Source organism: Mytilus edulis, chromosome 6 (genome assembly GCF_963676685.1).
Source record: "Mytilus edulis chromosome 6, xbMytEdul2.2, whole genome shotgun sequence".
NCBI classification, from domain to species: Eukaryota; Metazoa; Mollusca; class Bivalvia; order Mytilida; family Mytilidae; genus Mytilus; species Mytilus edulis.
In genome coordinates, this window is record NC_092349.1 from 65,983,388 (window position 1) to 66,000,173 (window position 16,786).

General features: G+C 31.3%; 1 long non-coding RNA gene across 1 annotated transcript; it reads right to left on the reverse strand.

Annotated features, from left to right (window-relative positions):
• Positions 1-11,809: 11,809 nt before the first annotated feature.
• LOC139528178 (uncharacterized) lies at positions 11,810-15,918 on the reverse strand. Its single transcript, XR_011665539.1, has 3 exons — positions 15,756-15,918; positions 12,822-13,124; positions 11,810-12,089 (listed from the first exon to the last, which is right to left on the reverse strand). It is a non-coding gene; the product is annotated as an uncharacterized lncRNA (long non-coding RNA).
• Between the last annotated feature and the right edge of the window lie 868 nt (positions 15,919-16,786).

Genomic DNA, 16,786 nt, shown 5'->3' on the forward strand with positions numbered 1-16,786 from the left:
AGTGATGAAAGGGTGATTACAGTTCCAAATATGTCATTACCCCATTATGTTTTGGGGTGATAACCTAGAGTCTGTGTGAGCATTTTAAACATTGGATAGTCTCAAACATTAAAGACCACAACAGAATCCATGACAAATACTCTCTTTTTTGTTGATTTGATATTGCTGCTACTTTTTTATGTTAAAAGTTACTCTCCATCTTCAATAGTTTTTGCCTTAAGCATAAAAAACGGGTAAAACAATAGTCAGTAAAGGACAATTACTCCTATATGAAGTGTCTACTAACGATTTAGGCAAACTTTAATTTATTTGTAGGTTTTGTTTTGTTAATATATTATGCTTTTTTTAATGTTTGTATCTTTCTTGTATAGTTTTTATAAGCAATAATGGTCAAATGTCGTCTTAGATCCATGTTTTTTTTATAATTGTTTTTGGCTTTCATATAGCTAAGTCAGATTGGTTGTCGGTTTTCTATTTGTGTTATTTCTTGGTATTTCGTTAATTATGTTATACATGAATAAGGCAGTAGCTTGTTTTACATTGGTAATTTCGGGGCTGTTTAAATCTGTCTATGCTCATTGTTGAAGCTCCTTCCTTGAAAATGTAAGGACAACTGTTACCAATATTGGTCAATGCATCACTATAGTATATGTTTTTCAAAATGTGTCCGATGAAGGCATAAAAAAACAACATTGCACATAAACGAAAGTATATTATTAAAACTGACAAAGTAGGGAAAAATTCAACAATGACAGGTGTGGCCTCTGTCCATTACATAAAAACTACCAGGGGGGTCACCTTTATTTTACGAATTTGTAAGAAGGAAAATGTGCTTGATGTCTTGAGAATAAATGTAGATGATAAACAATAATTACATCCAAATTATCAGTTACACAATATCTCCTATAAATCAACTTTAATTACAAGATTGTCGACGGACGTCAAGTGATGAAAAAAAACATTGCAAAACAATGCAAATATATAATTACTTTCAATAAATGATACTCAGTTGTTCGTAAATTTGTTTGGTTATACATCGTAAAAATAAAATATTTCAACATGTTCAATTTTATTAGATTTCAATAAAAAAAAATACACATATGCAATAAATACCTGAGGAATATCCTTCAAATACAAGTAAATATAAAGCAAAACTCCACGAATAGCTATAGACATTCATCATGCACAAATATTTGTTTCTTTAAACTTCCTTATTGGTCAATAATTATTTCAATTAAAAACTCCTTGACCCAAAACTGTGAAATATGTTTGTTCACAATGACGAGTTAAAAAAAACACGTTTAATGCTTCTTTTGTTTAAAAAAAGGTGCAGTAGGTACAAAGTTTACCTGTACTAGCATATTAGTGGGTATGAAAAAGGAGGGAATGTATAACTTACTTGTGCACGTATGCTTGTATATTTTAACTGTATACCTTTTAAAACATTTCAAACTGTACTATGAGTTTAGTACAATAATTGAAATTGAAAGGGAGAGGGTGTAACATTTTTAAATTTAAGTATATCACTACCCGTATGTATATGGGTGATTCATTTTAGGCAATTATATTAATAGATATTCAAATCTCGTAAATCAATTTAAAGAAACAAATCAATAAAACAAACAAAAACTACGAGCACCGCAATAACATAAATGAAATAAATAGTTTTCATCACACGCGCATTTTGACAATCAATGTCTTTTCAGTGATGCTCGAGACCAAACAAACAAAAAATCCAAAGCTTATTAAAGACAAAGAGCTATGAACAAAAAAGAAAAAGTGAAGCCAAAATCGGACAAGGAATCAAAATATTGCATGAGAGAGATATATTTCTGTATTTAAACCAATTCTGAAAAAAAAACATATTGCATTCGACAGTTTGATTTTTTTTTAGATTCAGTATCTAACTAGAAGTAGAATGTTCTGGTTTGTAACCCGTAAACCTAGAAAGTTTGATTTTAGGAACTGAATAAAATCAGATATTAATTGTCCCGTGATGGGAATTGATTCATCATGTTGCAATCCCCGCATGATTGAAATTGTCATTCTTAAATTGTTTAAGTATTTAAAATTAGAATTTAAAAAAGGTATTTCCTGTGAAAAGATTAACGTTATATTTTCTGTGATGGGACTTTATGTAGATCTTCCAAGATTTTGCAAACTCAGTGAAGGGGATTGTTTCGATAATTTCTTTTTTTTATTTTCATAATTTTGTCCAATACATGTTTTGTATTTACAAGTTTGTGTTTGAATCTTGGCGGTTAGAGACCGAACCATGATGTAAGGTTTTTATCGTAGCTGTAGAATTTTAAGGTTGGCATTACAAATTTGGTTTGGTATTTAAATATTTTTCGTCCTTGATATATTAAACAAAACCTTCTAACGATGTGAATCTTTTCGTAATTGACTCTCACCTACAAAAGACTACAAATTTTCATGATGTTGTCAACGGTGCATGTATTTATCTTAAATTTTAAAATTTTAGTAAACTAAACACTGATCGGATCTAACATTCTCATTTCGGAATTTAGCAAAAAATACCTGAATAGTTTGTGGGAAGTAAAATAACAAAAAAACCGAACTCAAAGGAAAATTCAAAAAGAAATCCGTAATCAAATGGTTAAATTAAAATCTCAAACATATCAAACACCAACTTTACATTCCTGACTTGGTACATGGATTTTGGTCTGAATAAAATGTTGAATTAAAGCTGAATTTATAGCTAGTTAAGTGTCTCACTTGTAAGACAGTGGCAGTAAATTCTATTATATTGACAACGATGTGTGATAAAACAGACAGATATAAAAGGTAAAAACGTCAAAATTAAGCAGCAGTCAATATTGTGTTATAATCTTTATCATTTTAACACAATCAAATGTGATAAAAACACCAAAAAAGGAACATAGACAAAGCACATCAACAAAATGAAAAACAAGAATGTGGGTAGGTGTATTGCAGATGAACGAGAGCACGTTCAAAGAGAGTCAGCGAAAAGATGGATAAATACCTGCTTACTATTCCGGACCACCTGAGATCATTTCCAGTTTTTTTGGTGGGGATCGTGTTGCTTAATCTTTCTTTTTCTTTATTGTGTTTTGTGTATATTATATTTAGCCATAGTTTTGTCTGTTAATTTTCGATTTATGAGTTTGAATTATTATTATTATTTGTTATTTGTCATTTGAAGAACACCAATCAATTGATCATGGATTCAATCGCGTGTACAAACGTAGAATTCATTCGCACAACTATGAAAAACTCTATGCATACTATAGCTTAATATACTTATATTTCAAAAGTAAAAATGCATATTAGATATTTTACAATTGAATATCCTTTAATGCAGTGCGACCCTTAACCCTATTCCTTCTTGAAGTGCTGACTATTTAATTGTGAGAGAAACTAATTTAGAAACAACAGGTAAATTAGGATGTCGTTGGAAGCTAGAAATCCATGTTTACATATAGATTTGTGTCTTTTTGATGTATTTGTTTCTCTGAAATAAATATAAACAGCGAATTAATATTGATATCCATAAACAATATTATGAAGTAAATGTAAATGACACAACAATCATATAGAAATATTGACCAAAATACACCACAGGCGCTTTAACTTAATAACATGCAACTTGCAAAAAAAGTAGAATTTCAATAACATAAACTCCTGATAGATACCAGGATTAAAGACGTCTTGTATTTGCGCTAGACACGTGTTTCCTTTACGAAAGACTCATTAGTGACGCTCGAATTTAAAAAAAATAACAGGCCAAATATATATCGAAGTTGAAGAGCATTAAGGACCATAAATCCAGCTAATATTATTTATATCTGAGGGAGAAACTCCTTAGAATTTCAAAAAAGCGAAGTTTTTTTAAACAGATAATTTATAATTATGACCACATCAATGATAATTCATGTCAACCACGGAGTCAGCACTCCTTCTAAAATTCCACCAGCAGTGTCATCGACCGAGTCTTTGTAAATAAGCACTTCATAGATACCTGGATTGAAATTTTGAATCTGTGCTAGACGCGCGTTTCATCTACAAAACACTCATTAGTGACGCTCGAATTAAAACAAAAAATAAAAAGTCCAAATATAGAAACGAAGCGTAAGAGCATTCATGTCCAAAATTCCGGAGACATACGATTGCATCATAAGATAAATATTTATGTATAAACACACTCATTTTCTTTTGTTGTAAAAATTAACACATTGCCATTGTTTGAATAGATTACAAATCTTATTCAAATTAACCAATGCATGTAATCAACATTCTTATTCTGTATTTCGTGTGTTACACTTTATACAAAACTGACATCTTTCTCTAATTGATTCATAAGGATTACAAGAATATATGTTGCCTTGATCGCGTTATTATATGTTTTAACGCTTGTAATATTTCCAACAGATTTATAAATAGAAAGCCTATATCGATTTTTTACAAATAACCCTCTCTATACGTATTTGTTAACAGGAACGTGAAGAGCAATAATTATGGTAATACAAAATACATCATCTGGAGAAACATACTAATATGAAGCTTAGATAATCTTGTCAGTTCTAGATCTTCTATGTAGAACTTAAAACTAGTATACAGTTAAATACTCAATGGACGGACATACGGACAGGTTGACAGAGTTGACAAATATACGACTTCTTTCAGAAATATATTGCATTTTGTATATTTATTTGACATCAGCTGCTTTTCAAAAGAATATTTTTTAAATACTAGAAAAATAAAGATAAATAAAATATTACTATTGAGGAGATGTTACCTACCGCTGGGTGATATTTTCATATTTTCGCATACTTTACCATTCGTTATGCTCCTGGCTTCTCTAAATTCTACGATAGTGTTCGAGCTGTAGATAAGCAATGAGGACAGACATTAATTAGAATAAAATTATCAATTACCTCTTTAATACTGATATATATTTGATAATGGACCTTTTTAATCTTTTTTTTAGTTTTCAATGTGGAGTATAGGTACCAATCCAAGTCCTCTCTGTTTTTCTTTTTTTTTTGTTAGATATATTTCTATTCATATCCATCAGAAAAGTTTATTTAAAAAGAAAGATGCATTATGATTGCCAATTAAACCTTTTTCAACTAATTTGCATAGTTCTTAATTAATGTCCTTAATTATGTTGCAGTGTTATACCATTGTCCGAGGTTAGGGGATGGTTGGCGCCTTCAAACTAGTTAAACCGCGCCACATTATGTATGTGTCTGTCCCAAGTAATTCAGAGGCTGTAGTTTGGTGCTGTGTAACATTCAGGTTTTGTTTATTATTTTGTACGCATACGGTAATTGATTTTCACGTTTGATATGTTTTACATTTGTTAATCCGGTGCCTTTTGAAGCTGACTATGCGGTTTGAGTTATGCTCATTGTTGAGAACATTACGATGACCTATAATTGTAAATGGCTGTCTCATTTGTCTCTTATAACGAGTTGTCTCATTGGTAATCATACCAACTCTCCTTCTTGTATTATGTACAGTACATAAGGGACATCTCCTGGAGTACAAGTGAAGCTGCAATATATAACATAGCACAAAATGTCTCATGATTGTTTGCTTTGAACCATATTCATGTTTATATTAATAATTAGTATTAAATAAATTTGGTGTATTTACTGTCTTCCAATTGGTTAAAAGTATTACCTTTATTTTCAATTTTTTCAATTTTTATGGCGACACGCCCACTCTGACGTTGTGTAAATGCATACGCCAATATGTGTATACGTTGTTGTTGTTAATATAAATAATGTAAGAAGTTTTTTTAGCCTTAAGTGTGATACAAATTTATTAATAATGAATGGCAATAATTTATTTTGAATTTATTGAACCATGAACTTAATTTTTGACTGTTCACATTTTACATAAACCACTTCCCGGATTATTCAATGTGAAGAGTCAAAAACTAATTTTATTAAACTCAAAATAATCAATAGCCATTAATTAGATGTGCGTTTAAAAATAGACAAAAACACTTCTTACCTTTTTTCTGAGCGTTCCTGTTTCTGTTTAGAATCTGTAAAATAATATTTCAAATACGGTTATAATTATATTCTTTTTATATGTCTATCGTTTACTACAAAAATGATGGTTTTCCTTTCCGGTTTTCTTCCTGAACTAATTTGGCTTTAGTGGAACAAGGTATGTTTCTTCATTGTATAGCAAAACGAGGCAGATAAGAAGATATTTTATTGGTTTCTTTTCTTACTAGATTTTTCTATCATCATAGTTCGGTCGATATAAAAGTTCTCAATGTACCAGCTTTCGATAATTGTTTACTCTAAACGGGCAGTTTGTATAAAATAAAACCTTATCAGACGCAATTAAAGTAAAAAGTTAAACGCAGATGAAGATAAATGAGAATCAAAATTCTGCATTTTAAGTGAATGGTCTAAGACTGCATGTAAATCAATTTGTGCATTTTAAATGAATATATTTAGTGTTAGTTACGAAAACATCATGCTTTTACTCACCTGGTTTTATATCTTGCAACTCACTATATACATGCTTGTCTGTTTCGGCCGTTCGTCTATTAACCATAAGACAGAAAAAAAGCGAAGGTCATTACAATCATTTTACTTCATTATTACATATTTACTGAACTTTTTAAGACGGCTTCCCTCAAGACTCTCACATGGATACATAATGCAATTACGTAAAAGAGTACAATCTAAAAGACCTACTACAACATAACGCGAATTTGAAAAAAACATGGAATATTAATTTTATTGGATTAAAATAGAATATCATCTATATGCACAGCATTCTAATTTTCAGTATTCCCCAACGTCAAACAAATATACACGTGCCATATCAATTAAGTACGTCAACTGTGTACAATAGGATGCCTGCATTAGCATTTGTATATATAAATGGCTTTATAAATAATTTAATATGCGCGTCACTGATGAGACTTATGTAGACGAAACGCGCGTCTGGCGTACTAAATTATAATTCTGATACCTTTGATAACTATTGTATATATGTATGCAATATTACCATTGAAGAAAAAGAATGTGTGCGTTCAGTTGCATTAGCAAAGAAAGATATGCATATCAACCATATAAACAAGTCAAATGCAAGAACAAAAGTTAACAAAAAATGCAGGTTAAAAAGACGAAAGTATTGTGTGTTGTCAACGAGTTTTCTATTTGTCTGGATTAGAAAATTATAAATTTTTGTATGACCTTGGAGGATTTGTGTCATATATGTCTAACAAAAATATAAACTGTACCTGAGTTTGTGCTTAAATATTCTTAATAAGGGTTCTCCACTTATCATTTGAAAAACCTTTTGACGTTGTTAAGATTTGTTTCTTTTGCCATCTTGATTTCTAAAATAAGCTTTTGTTTCGATGCATGTCGACAAGATACTTGGTATATGATATTTAAAAGTATTTGCACTTTTGAAACTTTCTTTTCTCTACCAAACGTTATTTCATATAGAGAATATATCTCTGTTGTCGGTTTTCTTTTTATGACTTCATATAAAGCGTAAATCATTTTGATTTAATCACTTAATTTGCTTTTTATTTTAGCATGAACAGTATGTAGGAAGAAATCTTAAAACCGTAAGTCATAGAGACCTAGACGCTTTTGATATAAGGTTCTGTTTTGATAAGCAGGAAACGAGACGACTCAGATACCCAAGGAATATCATAATTCATAACTAAAATGACCATGCCATAACACGAAAACAAACAATACACATCACAAACAATGAAACATAACGCCTGAGCAACACGAGCTCCACCAACAACTTAGAAGTGCTTGAAAAATGTGATAAAATCCTGCGTAAAGGATCTTCTATTAAATTCTGAATATTACCTGTTATCATAAAAGACGGACGAAAGATACCAGAGGGACAGTCAAACTCATAGAATACAAATAAACTGACAACGCCATGGCTAAAATAAAAAGACAAACAGACAAACAATAGTACAGAAGAGTCAACATAGGAAACCAAAGACTAAGAAAAACGAACCTTACCAAAATCTGGGGGTGATCTCTGGTGCTCCCGAAGGGTAAGCTGATCCTGCTCCACATGTGGCACCCGTCTTGTTACTTATGTTATCATAAATCCGGTAAATAATCTCATTCGTTAGGACACATTCGTGAAAAGGGAATAAGGAACATATCTATTCATAAACTATTAAAAAACAATAAGAATTCAGCAATAGCTGTTTTGGCAAATTTTAAGTTGTAACATGGCACTACGCCACTACGTTTTGATCGAAGTACTTTGGCGACTTTAATAGGAGTTCGTTCCCTTTCTATTCGAAATCACAGGTTTGTAGGAAGAGTTCCTAACCATACATACAGACTGTACATGTATGATGAACCTTGGTTAAAACTTTGACGTAGAAATTTACATGTATGTCAAGGTCAAATTTGATTTGAAATTCTAGATTTTGACTTTTGTTTGAACATTATATTTGACCATTATAAACCCTTAAGATTATTTGTGTTTTTATAAAAATTTATTTTAGTGGTGTAAGTCAAAATGTAACATTGCAAAAAATATTTTTTTACATATTGATGTAATGAATTTTTTTTTTAAATTCAGATTACTTTTGGTAATTCAGAATCGTGTTTTTATGTATTGATTTTTATTCATTATATAACTACAAAATGTAGTATTGCTCCTTTGTAAACACATTAAAATCCCTGCTTAACATTTGACATATTCTTCTATAATAGTCATCATGATATCCGCTACTGATTTTGTCTATTTGGGGATTGAAATGTTTATTTACCTCGGTTCGTCTAATCCTGATTCATATATTTTTCTGTTGCTGTTTTCTGTAAAAAAATGTTAAACAAAATGAACATTTGAAAATATTGATAACAGTTTCTGCAAAATTACCAACCAGTTTTCGTTATGTGGTATAAAGATATCTTAATCAAAATCTTGTCCCTGTTTTCAAAGTCATTTGTAAGTGACATAATTAGATAGTTTGTTGCATAATTTGCTTATCCCTGTGCCTTTTACATACTGTTTTGTTCATATCCTGTGTTTTTTCAACATATTATGCATTATCGACATTTAACGAGGAATTCCATTTACGTCAGCTTCAGATGTCAACTCCACTTTATGAGGAGGTTTGAGCTTTTGTATAATTGAGCAATATCTCGTTTGTTTTTGTGCATAACCAACAAACGTGACACCTTGTCAATAGGGGTGTGTACAGTGGCGGATCCAGGGGGTTCCGGGGGTGCGCACCCCCCTTTATTTTTGCCGATCAATGCATTTGTATCGGGACATATGTTTTGCACCCCCCTTTGCCCTGGGTGCCCTGGGTTAGCACCCCCCCCTTTCGAAAATTCCTGCATCCGCCCCTGCAGTGTATATTATACAATGGGACAGAGAAAAAAAAATCTGCTGAGGAATTCAATATATAAGTTAAAATCATCACGTTTGTCATATTTTCGTGTTCCTTACATATCAATATTTTTATTATCTTATAAATAAGATTGTTTTCTTTATTGTTGATTGCTGTGTGTTGCATTGTCCTTTGGTTTTTTGTTGCACTTCAGTGTTTCTGTTGTTTCGTTGTTTTCGTCTTATATTGAATGTGTTTCCCTCAGTTTTTGGTTTGTAACCCGGATTTGTTTTCTCTCAATCGATTTAGGACTTTTGAACAGTAGTATATAACTGTTGTCTTTATTTATTAATGAAAAAGATGAAACAATTACGATGCACAGAAGACTAAAAGACAACCATTCGTTAAATAGAAAGCAAAAAAAAACCATAAAGATTCTATTGATGATTGCATACGTAATGCCATCCTTTTGGGATAAATTTGAGTTTGATATATTATATAAAATCTGTGAACTACAATTTAAACTAAATGTCTACCGGTACAAAATTTTCTAATCTCGAATTTATTGAATATATTTGCTGTTTCAAAATTTATATTTCTACCAAAAAGCAGAATTAAAAACATGAAAATGTATTCTTAAAAATATGACTTGTGTTACCTTTTTTTTTTGTGAATCGACGTTTTCTGTACAGAATAATAATTAGACTGGTTACTCCTAATGTCACTAGGATAACAGCAAATGCTGTTCCTACACCGACTGCAGCACCATTTACTGGTTCCTTATTGGGGATATCTAAAATAAGTTAAATTGAATTTTGAAAAGATATTATTTTCAAGTTAAATGAAGCAAACACGATAATGTCGTTCTCGTTATCCTATTTACACAAAGCTTAAATTATCATATTACATTTTCGGGAAAGCATGTACATACTTATGCGTTGATGCGCATGATGAACTTCATCAAAGATACCAACCTCATAAATTAATTGCTTCTCCAATTTTAAGTTGCCCTCAAAATAAGACAGTTTAAACTCCAAATAATAAAATTTGAAACGCCTTCGGAACCTTAAAATTCCAAAACCAACCCATCATCGTTTTAGGAAGAAATTCTATCGGCGTTTTTGAATAAATAACATAGAGGTAAGATGAGGTAAAACTCATAAACTGAGACAATCGGTAAAAGTTACAGATATGACAACTAATCTAGTATCTGAGTGTGAGAAAATATGTCATAAATAAAGGCAACAGTAGTATACCGCTGTTCAAAACTCATAACAAATCCATGGACAAAAAACAAAATCGGGGTAACTAACTAAAACTGAGGGAAACGCATTAAATATAAGAGGAGAACAACGACACAACATTAAAATTTAACAAACACACACACAGAAACGCATTTGACAAAATCCTATGAGACTAACAAATATAACATCAAAACCAAATACATGAATTTGGGATAGATAAGTACCGTGACCATCTTATAGTAATGTGAATTCACACTAAAAACAAGAGAAAACAAACAACAAAACGGAAACACAACGGTAAAATGTATCAAACACAGAAACGAACTATAACATAACAATGGCCATATTCCTGACTTGGTACAGGACATTTTTAAAGGAACAAAATGGTGGGTTGAACCTGGTATTGTGGCATGCCAAACCTCCCTCTTTTGTGGCCATGTGAAATATAACATTAAAATGACAACACAACATTACAGGACTACAATATAAAAAAAATAGGAGAACACAATTGACAAAGAAACACACGAATAATAGCTAACAAAAGACAATAAGTTTAAAATTTTTAATACGCCAGAAGTGCATTTTGTCTACACAAGACCCACCAGTGACGCCAATATACAAAAATTTGAAAGCCGATACAAGTACAAAGTTGAACATCATCGAGGACCAAAAGTTAAAAAAAAAGCCGTTCCAAAAAATGGCTAGGGTTTTCTGTTAGGTACCAGAACATTCCTATTATTTAGAATGATTTATACTTTTGCAAACAGTTAATTTTGTAAAATGACTATACAAAAAGATGTACATAATAAAACTGAAGTATTAGCTAATTACGGGAAACATAAATGAGTCAAGACACAGACATATTGTATCGGTCAACCAATTGATAATGGTACCAGCATAATTTGTGTGGTAGTTGCCTTTATTCCTCTTATCTATATCGGAGAAATGTTTGATTACATACATAACTGCCGATGAACTGGATAAATAGTTATCAAAAGTACCAGGATTATAAGCGTGCAATGGAAAAGTATTTTAAACGGTTTATCAAATGATTGTTTCTAATAACAACAATTGGTATACAAGTTTAAATTTCATTATATATGTAAGAAGAAACCGTTTCAAAATAACAATGTTGTACATCATTTAAAGTTTCCGCTCGTGTCACGTCTCTCCTTAAGTTCAGTATCACATGCTATCGAATGGGGAACCAATTTCTACATTTACAGCTGTGCAATGAATTGTCTTCCCATTGTCTTTGATATTACCGGTATATAGTAGGACGCTTGACGATATCACTTTGTCATTACATCCAGGGTGACATGCATCAGGCTGAGCAATAGCAACACCAGTAATGTTGTCACCAGACAAATACCACTGAATCTTTGATGGCGGTCTGCCCGGGTTAGTTGTACATGTAAAATGTTGAATTGACCCGGCCAAAATTCCTACCGGGCTTTTATCATATGGTGTAGCTGTTAAAGCGACTTTTGTGATTGGAACTTAGACATAAAAAAGGATGATAGTTAGCATATACAAAATAAAGGTTGTTTTGAAACAGAATTAAGTGTGTTTTCATACGTAATTTTGGTTTTCAAATAAATTTGTCATATATTATTTGTTTTGTTTTCATCTGAATCGATTTATAAGGATTAAACATCTGGAAAACGATGTTGACTTTATTTAGCTGGATATCTTAATCAATTTGACGATTTTAAACTACAACATTTTCTTTTTTCCCCAGCCGTTTGAAACAATTACGATTGTGTTTATTTTTTCTTCCCTTTTTGTGTATATCAATAGTTATAGAAAATGTAAGATATACTTCATCTTTTCAAATCGGTTAGTTTCTTTGTTTTTTATGCAAAGCTACTAAACACTTTGGCAAGTCAGGCGTCAAAAGATGAATTTTAGATAATTAACACTGTATTGGTATTTGTCAAAATATCTTCATCCTAATTTGTCAGAGGTCTCAAATAGTTATCAGTTACCGTAATTATTTGAATACATTTAACGGGGTTTGTCATAATCAGATGTTCATGACTTCAGATATAGAGTAAACGTTGAGGTACGTACAAAAATTCACGTTGTAAGTAAGGGTACCAATATTATCGAACACATAACTTTAGATCTTACACTATTCTCTGCAAAATAAAATCAAATGAATAATGCTTAAATAAACTCATGGAGTAAGATATCTACATATTTAATTATATCAATCCTTCCCTTCTTACCATTGACATATAATAGCAACGCTTCAGAGTATATGTCTGCTGATTTAATATGACATTTCCAGCGAGATCCATGCAAACTGTCTTGAACAAATATTCCAGGTATAGTCAAAATGATTTTGCTTTCGTTGCAAAAGTAATCATAGTTTGCATTGCAATAAAGCAATCCACAAGAATTGGTAACATTCATTGTAACTTCGTCTGTGTTATCTCTTTCTATCGATACAACTCCAACTTCACTTTGAGCAAAAGAGCAGGTGATGTGTAAGTCTTTTCCAACAGTCGCTGTTTTTTTCAATAAAATATCTAAAATAAAATATTACACAAACTCACAAATAAATGCATTTTAGTCTGAAAACGGAAATTTTGATCACAATCAAAACTAATTCTATTCTTGTTGTAGAAAACTTAGACACAATAAGTTCAATATTTAGCACAATACGTGGTTTAAATACATTATCTTTCATTTGACATACATGGCTAAAGCAAAGGATTCCAGAATGTAAACTAATTTTTCATTTGAAGATAAACAATAAAAGCAACAAATTATGGCGAAACGAAGTCGCATGTCAGTAACTGAGTCCATGTTGAACAACATAAACGAGTCAATGATATCGGTAAAATTATCAGCTTTATTAGTTTATAAAAGAAAAATAGAGGATGTTTTATAAATTCGTATAATAGATACTCATATTTGCTGTTCATGCATATTTGTAAACCAATCAGATCGGTAAAATGGGTGAAAGGCATTCAATATTTTATTCCAATCTGTCAGTTGGTTAATAAGGAAATGATGAAAAGGTCAATTATCAGTAAACGGCCAAACGATAGACTTTATTCAACATTGATATATTTTTGAGAGAACGTAAAAAGAAAAATCTTTGAAATAATTGTTTTAACATCTTTTGCAGAACATGCTTATTATTAAGCCGTTTTTGTAGCATTCTAATGAATAAATATCAGAACGTTTCTCCTTTTTGTCACTGTGGTTAAAGTATTGATATTGTAAGACTTAACCTTTGACCCCACTTTTACCAAAAAAATGACAACTCTTGAATTTGACGACCACATTTTTCTTATTGTACGCGTTTTCCTCTTTCCATCGATATATAATTTACTGTGTGTTTTTTCCTGAACATTAAAGTTTTTAAAAAAACCTGCCACTTTCTTGATAAATTTTGGAAAGACATATTTAATCTGTTAGAAAAAGATAAATTTGGAAAACACATTTTAACACTAAAAAATATGATTTGGGGTTACAAAATAAATGATATAGAATATTATGATATCAATTTTTTTCTTACAGTTATTATATTCTCAATTCACAAAATAAACTATTTGTCAGCGTTTAGAACAAAGAATATAAATGTATTTTCTGTTTTTAAAACTGAGTTTAGAAATAGGCTCGTTCTACAAAACAATTTTTAACCATGAAAGAAAAGGAATATCAGGACAAATATTTAAGTGTATTTGAATTGTATGAACTGATAACATGGTTAGTAATGTTATCATTGTGTATTAACTAATTTATTATCTAATTTTGTATTTATTTATGATGCTTGATAGACATTAATTACAATATTTGTTTTAATCTGGTACGAGGCATTATACAGTACAAAAAAAAAACAAAAAAAAAGACAGCATAGTCGTTCTTTGATTACCGTACGACTATTATTCTTTCAAACTATAGCTGTCTTACCTTTATAATGATGTAAATAAAAGATAATTACAATCTTTTTCGATATTGATTGAAAAAAAAAACGTTATCCGTAAACACATGGAAACTGATAGAACTATGAAATTCCGAAAATAACGCCAGATGATATAAATACTTTAATATAATTAGAATATCATTATATATCTATTGATGTAATATTTACAATAGTTTGTAAACGACTAGCAATATATGCATAAAATTGAGAATGGAAATGGGGAATGTGTCAAAGAGACAACAACCCGCCCAAATAAAAAACAACAGCAGAGGGTCACCAACAGGTCTTCAATGTAGCGAGAAATTCCCGCACCCGGAGGCGTCCTTCAGCTGGCCCCTAAACAAATATATACTAGTCCAGTGATAATGAACGCCATACTAATTTCCAAATTGTACACAAGAAACTAAAATTAAAATAATACAAGACTAACGAAGGCCAAAGGATCCTGACTTGGGACAGGCGCACAAATGCGGCGGGGTTAAACATGTTTGTGAGATCTCAACCCTCTCCCTATACCTCTAACCAATGTAGTAAAGTAAACGCATAACAATACGCACATTAAAATTCAGTTCAAGAGAAATCCGAGTCTGATGTCAGAAGATGTAACCAAAGAAAATAAACAAAATGACAAAAATACATAAATAACAACAGACTACTAGCAGTTAACTGACATGCCAGCTCCAGACTTCAACTAAACTGACTGAAAGATTATGATTTCATCATATGAACATCAGGCACAATCCTTCCCGTTAGGGGTTTAGTATCATACCATCATAACATATATGAGAAGAACATAACCCGTGTCATGCCAACAACTGTTTTTAGAATAAATGTGTTTAGTTCCGATGCAAAGACCTTATCAGTGACTCAATATTAACGCCAAAATATGCAGTTTATCTACCTGAAGAATCCCTGAACTTCTGGTACTAATAAAACAGGGACCTTCACTGAGATAGCTGTGTCAGTGGAGTAATTGGTAACAGCGAGCAATACTGTTGTTGAATAAAAAAAAGTTTTTAAAAAATGAACTCCTGTTGCTGCAACAACCAAGGATAAGTTATTCTTCATGTTTTAGATCATTTAACAATTTTAGTTGAAGGCATATTTCATTACAGTCTACATTTCTAACAATATTTGCATTATATTCATTCAAGATGATTTACCCTTTTTATTCTAAACATATCGATGGATATTTGGATGAGAATTAAGAATAAAACTAAAATACCTGACGTAAATCCCTCAACCGATAGTAGATATATTGCAAACCTCCATAAAAAAGTAGGCATCTTGCACAGTGATAATCAGATTTAAACTTCCTTTCTGATATATGCGTGATGTAAGAAACCGGTTATTTATTCGTCGGTCAGTTTTGGTCGTTCAAAATTAATAATTATACCAAACAGGAATATAACAAATCTGATTTAGAAGAGCTATTTTTGTATCCATGCATCTAATCGTAAATTCCCGTCGCCAGAAACACCCTGAACAAATATCACACTTCCGTGTACAGTCGGTTAACAACTATGTATAAGATAAATACCACTTTTTAAAGTATTTGTCATAGATAACATGGACATTTTAGTAACATGTGAACGAAATAAACTATTTAAAGTCATGGTGGATGTTTTTATTTTGCATTGATATTCCAAATAAACATAAAAAAATTATTATCAGAGGCCAGTTATTAACAGAGGACAGTTAAACAAAAACAATCTCTTTTTAAGACTAATAAACAGTTATGGTTATAATTATAAATCAACAGTACACAAACTTTGAGTTTTTGAAATATTAAAGCTTTTCTACCTTAGAAACAGATTCCACTAGATGTATTTGGCAAAACGTATAGGAATTTTGGTCCTCAATGCTCTTCAACTTTGTACTTTACAGAAACATTTTCGAGAGTCACTGATGAGTGTATGGTAGACGAAACGTGCGTCTGGCAAATCTTCCTGGTATCTATGCTGTGTCTATTTAGGCTTGGTATTGATAGAGATTCTGTCAAAAGGATATATCAGACCCTTATATATATATATATATATATCTTATATACAACTCGTCTAAACATCAACCCAACAATGTTAGATCTGTAAATTTGCTTTCGCAAATTTTTGGTTCTTCCCTCGCCGGGATTCGAACCCATGCTACTGTGATATCGTGACACCAAATCGCCTGCACTGCAGCCGTCCCGCTAGACCACACGACCACATCTTATATATATATCGCGATACTGACACTGAGATAAACTAAGTGTCACTT